The sequence below is a fragment of the Orbicella franksi genome, chromosome 10, assembly GCF_964199315.1.
Source record: "Orbicella franksi chromosome 10, jaOrbFran1.1, whole genome shotgun sequence".
NCBI classification, from domain to species: domain Eukaryota; kingdom Metazoa; phylum Cnidaria; class Anthozoa; order Scleractinia; family Merulinidae; genus Orbicella; species Orbicella franksi.
The window spans coordinates 18,246,202-18,255,240 of record NC_138154.1 but is presented as its reverse complement, the minus strand read 5'-3'; the positions used below and the strand labels follow the sequence as shown (position 1 = coordinate 18,255,240).

At 38.3% G+C, this 9,039-nt stretch overlaps 1 pseudogene; it reads right to left on the bottom strand.

Moving 5' to 3' along the window:
* Window positions 1–3,632, bottom strand: LOC145499679 (uncharacterized; annotated as a pseudogene).
* Window positions 3,633–9,039: the final 5,407 nt, after the last annotated feature.

Genomic DNA, 9,039 nt, shown 5'->3' with positions numbered 1-9,039 from the left:
GGTATGTTTTTTTGTTTTTTTTTTTAATGAAGAAGCTACTGTTTCATCATTATCATTCTAAAAGACCATCAACAAAAGCCCTTCACAAATTACGTTTACGGCAACTGTATCAGGTCATAAATAGAGTATCGAATTTTTGGACAGGTCATAAGTAGAGTAGGGAAAAACGCAGATTTTGGTCATAAATAGGGTAAAGTTTTTGGGAAGCGAGCCGCACACGCTACCCAATTTTTCTTGGAGTACCCCCCGGGCTGTTTCTTTACGTATACAGGAATTAATTGGCCACCGGTTTCCCTTCTTGGTAGTTAACCCTGACGCTTTTTAACGTTTTAACCCTCTGGCAAAACCGAAGCTTACATGGACATTTTATAGTTGCCTGATTTCTGCGTTTACATTTTAAGAGCCTGACATCAATAATTAGACCGCCCTTGTGCAGTCAATGATAGTAATATTCGGTCACTACCCTATGCTAATCATACTTACTGTAGCCAGATGACTGCCACTGATTGCCACACTCCCTATCATCATGTCCGTCAAATACTGTGAGACATAAAAAATATACACGAATTGACTTTTTTTTTAACTTTTACTTGCGCTTTGGAATAGGGGCGCTTATCAAAAAAGGCACTCAATTGGAAGCGTTTATTAGAAAGGGGGCTCTTATTGGAAGGACAGCGCTTAATCAGATCATTACGGCATGAACTTACCATGCTTCCAAAGGAAAGATAGATCAAAACACTGATAACCTTTAAATTTATTATATTCAGCGGCATATCATGGCACGCCATGAAGCCATAGAATTTACAATGAGTAAAAATTAACTTTTTTCGTTTGTGGTCCAAGGTACTCCACAAACCATTACTAAACTCAAAATATTTCAGAATATTTTTTTCCAATAACTTGGTTGATAGTGTCGTTCCATATAATGTAAAATCCCTGAGTTTATTCATGTGTTTAGTTTTATTTTGATGAAAAACGATATATTCTCCTTACCACTATGACAAAAATTCATAAGACGATATCCCACATCAATAGTGGTACAAGGGTTGGTCTCCCATTGATGCGGAAAACTTTGGGAAGTGATGATTCTTGGACAGCTGAAATGGATACAAAATGTGTGTAAACCAGGAATCAACAGATGTGGTAATATGTTTTAAAACTGTGGTATGGAACTTAAAATTAGAGATTGTGGTCTGTTACACACTGTAAGGTTCCTCAAGGATGTCGACTAAAAGCGCCATGCCACGCCTCGCCACAACACACTACGTACGCCACGCTCCTCTGCACTGCGCTGCTCTTCTCTACGCTGCCCTACCTACGCTAGACTGCACTAAACTAAACTAAACTAAACTAAACTACACCGCACTACACTATACATTGTTCGTAATAAATATCAATTATAAAAATATTGTACAGCGCTAATTCCACTAATTGCCCATGACGCTTTGCATTAAAAATTAATAAAAACTAATAGAATGGGGAAAAAATAATAATAATAGGAATAAAAACTTAGCTAAATTTCTAAGATATTGAAACATCTATCATCTAAAAATTAAAGGAATTAAAAAGCTTGCTTAAAAAGAAGGGTTTTCAAATATCTTTTAAAAATGTCTATTGAAGCACTAGATCTTAGTTCCAGTGGGACCGAGTTTCATAGTCTTGGAGTCGCCACAGCACATGTTCTCTCGCCATATGTCTTTAATCTCGCTTTTGGGACCGCCAGAAGGTGTTGAGAAAACGATCTTAGTGTCCGTTGAGAGCGGGCGTGATAATTAACTAAGTCAATGATGTATAGCAAGGCGCTGTTTCCATAAGAGCTTTTGTTCACAACCTCAATTTCCTACGCATTAATGCAACTGAATCTGGATCTAAAACAAACAAGTCACTTACTCTCCTCTGGCACATGAAGAGTTGAAATCTTTTGGTCTACTCGGTATCTTAAATTAACAATAACGAAGAAATCTGATATATGACGTTTTCTAAAACAGTTCCTTAAAACAAAAGCGAAAGAACAATAGCACTTAACTAAATACGTACCTTATAAAAGGCAATGACTTGAGAGTTCAACACATGGACTCTAAATGTTCCTAGTCAATATAAATATTTGAGGTTTACAGTGCATATGAGATATTAAGTCTAATCTGTCAAGACCCCTCGGGAAATTGATTGCTTAGTTATGTTTGGGAAGCAGCTTGTATTCTGTGAAAAGAAGAATTTTGGAATACGAAATTAAATATAGTTTCTTTTCTTTTCTTTTTCACCCCTTTCCGCTTGTAGTGAAGCGCTTTTACTCTTGGTTGCTTTGTTGGTTTAGATATTGTTCAGTCTCTCCCAGTGGAAGCCATGTTACTCTACCTTCGCTTTGTGCCAGTTTATGAATATCCTCGTCGCTAAGTTTCCTGTTTGTAACATTATTATCCGCAAAAGGTACACACAGTATTGAGTTAAGGCAATTGTTGGCATTTCTTTGAAGGTGATCGTATTCTTGGAACTGATACTCTCAGCCAACGTCCAGCCGCCGCCTAAATATTTCAAGAAAATTGAACCATTATGGCAAGTATCAGTTTTTTGATTTATTGACTACATAATTCTTTTGTCTGCGAGCGTTTTTACTTATAATATCATTTCCAAAGGCACTGGTTTTAAACATTCAAACATCATGGTATTTTCAGCTCTTGGAGCAGATATTTTAAAGTTGTAATAGAGTTTGAGGGAGAAGGATCTAACAAAAGAAAATTGGAGGTCGATCCACGCAGAGGTATAGCGACGGCCACCAGCACCATTACTGTGCATTGTATTTCTTAGTGCGCGCTCTCGTGACGTCATACGATAATTGCGCACGCAGGATATGTCCTTAGGTTCACTCTGGTAAATGATGGTTTTTGTACATACCATAATTATCCATATCGCAGTAAACTTGTGCATCTCTATTCCCAATTTTTAGCCAGTAATAGCCACTTGCGGCCTGAGGTAGTATTTGGTGAATGTCTGCGTAAGACTTGAAACCACCCTTCTACAGGAAAAAAAAAGTAAAGATTTCACCTGGACCAACGTCTACAAAAATATTTTGTCAAAAATGTAAAACTTCTCTTATTACATTCCATCTTTTTCATTGGTATTACCATTATTTATAACTTTGTTCTGTGCAAGGACATCATTTCATATACCATATCAAACTTTGAGTTAAGTTTGTGAGTAAACGATAAGTCACGTTTTACTTCTTTTATTGACTTTTTTATTGCTTGAGGGAAAGGGGGATCTAATATTCGTAAAACAGAGGTTAGGAGCTAGCCAATTAGCCAGATTTTTGACCACGAAAGGATAAAATTGTCCTTTCTTCTCTCCCTTATTTCTATTATGATCGCGAGTCAAAACGTTTGTCTAGCAGACTGACCTTTCTGTGTTTTTCAGAAGTATCCATGTACACGGATGCTTCCCTCCGTTCATAATCCTCTGGGTGTGTGTGCCTGTCTGCACCGTTCAAGTCACATGACTTATCACTCAACTGGAAGTTCAAACTTTTACACTGCAGCTGGTATGAACACAACATTACGCATTCCGCAAGACTGGAGGACTTCACTGTTGAAATCACATGGCCAGCTAAATAATAACCATTCGCAGATTTCGTTTGTTCCTTGCAGTTTTTCAAGCCTTCGTCTAACTCCGCGGAATTTACGATGACCAGAATACCAAAATAGTACTTTGGCAACATGAGTTCACGTATCCTAAAAGAAAACTGTTATCTTACAGGTAGATGTCTTTATGTTTAGCAAGTGAAAGTATATTTATCGTCGGCTCAGTGAAGTCACGTTCAACAGTCACTGCTTAAGCAAAGAGTAACTAGCAATTTTTGGAGGCATGTAAAAATAATTGCCAAAAACGGTACTCTTTCCTCGGTCGCGGCAAGCTAGGATGAGATCAGAAACAACTAACCTTGGTTTAAAGAAACCTTAGATATGTCGAACATAGAAATACTTCTTTTGTAATGTTCCTTTATCTTGTAATTCTCCTTGAACTTGTCGTGTCTGAGTTTTTATAACACTAACAACTCTTATAATTTTAAGGCGCTGAAGCAATGAACTTCAACTTTGCAACTGTTTCTTAAATTTCTCACGAAGCAACTTGTTTTGCAAATTTGCAATTTTCCTGTTTTTAAATGGCATTTTTGTAAACTTTCTTGCAGTAAATTTCATCAGATAACCTTAGCTCTTTTATCGGTATTGATTATCTCGTCATAGTCATTCTAGTAGTTTAATTTTCGGACCTTTGTAAAAGTCATGAAATCCAAGATGGCGGCTCGAAAATGAAAGTTTATTGGAAATAATGACGTCGTTTCTAAGTCATGAGACGTCATCAGTCCTCGTAATGAACTTCAAACATTTGGCAACTTACGATAATTGACTTCAATGACTTCAATGCTCTAGGAGTTACAGAGTGATGTTCACATAAGCAAAACAGCACGGTCTGTATAGGGTTCCTGGGTTTTCCAATCTTCTGTGAAAAAATGAAGGATCCTCAAGATGATATTAGGGTAACCTGTCTTGATCGATCAAAGTATTATTTCCCTTTAGGGGAAAAAACAATATCAAAAGTGTGTACTCTGACTCCTTGTCAAATACGTGATTTATTGATTCTAGAACAAAACAATGTCGCAACTGTACATTTACCGCATTTCTTTTTGAGATATAATAATTTATCCCCAAGTAGGATTATCGACGAAGATAGCTACAGAGGCTCCAACTTTGTCAGTTTGATAGTTTTGGGCGTTATTATTATTTTTTTTTGGGGGGGGGGGAGGGGGATATAAAGTACTTTATTGGTTTCCTGCACTACTGGTAATTACAACAACTATCACATATAAACAGTAGTAACGTTCACATTTCTTTTATCTACAAGTTAACTAATTACATGTAAGGTTTTGCGCTTTTGCGAGGGGCATTTTTTCGTTGCTAATGACTAAAGCTTTCTATTCTGTATTTAAGTAAAATTTATTAACAAAGACAGAAAGGTAAATAGCTTGGTTATGCATCTTACTGGTGTATATGTAGTACTTCATAAATAGGATTGTGTAATTAAATTTCTTTAATACTGATTTCTTTTTCGTATGGACTAGATATGATTCCAAATAGTTTCTCTTCAATTGTTGGAGCAAATTTTGAGTTGTTGACCGCGTTAAACCAGTCAATTACGTTCTCACTTTGCGAAAATCTTTACAAATCGACAATCAAGAAAAGCGTGATCAATTGAGTCTTTCTCACCACAGTAGAGACATTCATCATCCGCTTTAATACCATATCGATGAAGCTCCTTTTTAGTAACTACAATCCTGTGTATTAATTTAAACTGGGATTCTTTCAACTTTGGACGTTATTTAATAAATTTGCTTGTCTTGAATTTAGAGTTATTTTTTTACATTTATCAATTCTGGACGAGGGGTTTCCCTTGCAACGTACTGATCAAAGATGAATAATGAATCAAGGTGGAAGCACTATGGAAACTTTCGCACAATTTAAGAAATACTCACCTTTTACTCCTTTTAAAAGAGCTTGAAAAACTTTGTTTTTGTAGCCGTTCAACGATCACTTCCCGCAGTTAATTACTGTATTTACCCTTTTGGCTAAGATAGTGTACGGGCTTGAATTATTGACACTGATTCTTAGACGTTATGTAGCCTAGCAGAAAGTGTATGCGCTGATTGGTTCAGTGCAAACCAAATTTGTATAACGCTGACAAAATGTTTTGTTTTCACCGCGGGGTGAGCGAATGTATGTTTAAATTTAATAATGCTCAAAACCGCAAGGTTCATTTATCCCCTGGCTCGTTTTAAAACACATATCTTCCCCCGAAGTTATTGCAATTTTCTTCGCAAATGTGTATTAACTGTCAAGAGTAAATAAAGTATTGTTGTTATTGAACGAATGAATCTTGTTTTTACTAATACGTCAACGTCGGCATGTAAAAGTTCCAACGAGACTCCATAGAATAACATAAAAGAAATTACCTCGGATTGAGGGGCGAATTAATGATTTCTTAGAGTCGGCGCCGAGGTTAGCATTTTATTATAACGAAATTGCCAGGTTTTGCGTCTGTACAACGTGGGAGGACCCAGTTACCTTTAATATGCCGTCTGCAAGAATTTCTACCCGTTTATTGAGGAAATTGAAGGCCACAGAATTCCTAATACAGCCAAATAGGAGATTTTTTCGCTCTAGATAATTAAATTACCAAAACACATCAGCGCAACGGTAAACAGCCTGGAGCGAAGCACCTGCAAACTGTATATCAACTTGATTCGACTTGCAAGATCGTGCCTTTGTTGTTTTAGGGATTTGCTAATTGTTACATTCTGACTCAATTTTGGACTTACCTTTTCTCTTTACTTGCCTTGTTTTTTGCATGCCTTTGACAGTTAGAAGACCAAAAAAAGATTTTTCCTACCATACCATAAAGAGCTAGACCATCTTATTTATTAAATTACTGAACAGTGAATTTTAACCTTATGTGCATCTTGCCTAATTGGCATCTTGCCTAACAGGGATCATCTAGCCCAACAAGCATCATCTAGTCCAACAGGCACCATCTAGCCCAACAGGCATCATCTAGCCCAACAGGCATGATATAGCCCAACAGGCACCATCTAACCCTACAGGTACAATCATCTAGCCCAACAGGCATTATCTAGCCCTACAGGCATGATATAGCCCAACAGGCACCATCTAGCCCTTCAGGTACAGTCATCTAGCCCAACAGGCATCATCTACCCTAACAGGCATCTAGCCCTTCAGGCATCAGCTAGTCTAACAGGCATTTAGCTTAAGAGGCATCTAAACCAATAGGCATCATCTAGCCTAACAGGCGTCATCTAGCCTAACAGACATCATCCAGCCCAACAGGCATCATCTAGCCTTACAGGCGTCATCTAGCCTAACAGACATCATCCAGCCCAACAGGCATCATCTAGCCTAACAGGCATCATCTACCCTAACAGGCATCATCTAGCCCAACAGACATCATCTAGCCCAACAGACATCATCTAGCCCAACAGGCATCATCTAACCTAACAGGCATCATCTAGCCCAACAGGCATCATCTAGCCCAACAGACATCATCTAGCCTAACAGGCATCGTCTAGCCTAACAGACATCGTCTAGCCTAACAGGCATCATCTAGCCCAACAGGCATCATCTAGCCTAACAGGCATCGTCTAGCCTAACAGACATCATCTAGCCTAACAGACATCATCTAGCCTAACAGACATCGTCTAGCCTAACAGGCGTCATCTAGCCTAACAGACATCATCCAGCCCAACAGGCATCATCTAGCCCAACAGGCATCACCCAGCCCAACAGACATCATCTAGCCTAACAGGCATCATCTAGCCTAACAGACATCATCTAGCCCAACAGCCATCATCTAGCCTAACAGACATCATCCTGCCCAACAGGCATCATCCAGCCCAACAGGCATCATCTAGCCTAACAGGCATCATCTAGCCTAACAGGCATCATCTAGCCTAACAGGCATCATCTAGCCTAACAGACATCATCTAGCCTAACAGGCATCGTCTAGCCTAACAGGCATCTAGCCCAACAGTGATCATCTAGCCCAAAAGGCATCATCTAAACTAACAGGCATCCTCTAGCCTAACAGGCATCTAGTCCAGCAGGCATCTAGCCCAAGCAGGCATCATCTAGCCTAATAGGCGTCTATTTTAAAGGGCATCTAGCCTAATAACTGGTTCCATGGAAAACAACATAACCCCATTTTTTGGAGAACATGTCATAAGACAAAGCATAATTAATGTGCTGAGTTGCTGAAATCTTCCTTCGTGGTCCAGGTTGGCTATAACGGGCTGTAAATAATGTATTTGAAAGATTGTGACCAGTCTGCTGAGCTTATATACAAAACTTAGCTAGAATTGATTTAGCCACGTTACTTGCGGCTCGATAGAAACGAGAAAAAAACATATATTTCGTACAAGGTGAGAACAAAGAAAAGAAAAACAGCACCAACATACTGTTAGGGCCGTTTTCAGATGGGAATCGAAAATAATCAGACTATTAATCGCTCTGCTATTACTTGAGCTTAAAACACGGTCTGACATTGGCTGAATAGTCTAATTGGCAAGTAATTGGTTTGGCTTTTTGCTTTAACGACACTCGATTGAAAACCACTCCAATACCGTCAATTAAATAATGCAAAAACATTGACTGAACCTACTTAGTCAACGTGAAAAACTTACGAAAATTTACAGAAATCACATATACTAAACCGTCTTCTATGAAATTTAATTCATGACTGCAACCTTTGCGGAATAAATCTCTAGGATCCGTTATGAGCCACCTAGGGTTACCCGTTTTTTTACGGATTGAGGGACGTATTGTAAGCTTTTTTATTAGTGAATTCCATAATTTTGACCTTAAATATCCTACGGAATGTTTCCATTGGTAAATTGTTAAATCTAGTTAGAACAAAATCTAGACAGAATAACTTCAGCGCCTCGCAGATTGTTGGGGAACAGTAGCTCGTAAGTAAATCACAGACATTTTTAGTGCACTAGCCCTGTTTGCCTTGTGGTGCCTCTTGTAGTCGCCTGTTAACTATGGTTCACCAGTTCCCTCCCAGAAAGGAAAAAAGCCATGCCCTGAAAGAGTTAAAATTCAGAACGTAACGTATTATGTTTTTTTTTTTACCATTTGAGCTGCAAAATCAAGTGCTTTTTAAATTACGCTGGTAGTTAATTTTTTCACTTTGAGGGGAAACCCCTTCATGAATGTTGAAAGGAAACCATTTAACCCGGATGTTATATAGGTACAGATAACAGAAAACGAGCCACTAGATCGCCCTTAAAAACAACCAAACTGGCAGTTTATGCTTTTTCCTGCTGCGGTGATTAAGAACTGTTTGGAGTATTTTGTAAAATAAGAAAAGTAGTCAGACAAAGATGTCATTCTTAATAAGGTATGGCGCCGGATTAAATTGTTCCTTTCGGGATTCAATTACAACTGCTATTGGCATTTTAGTTGTAAGGGGTATCTT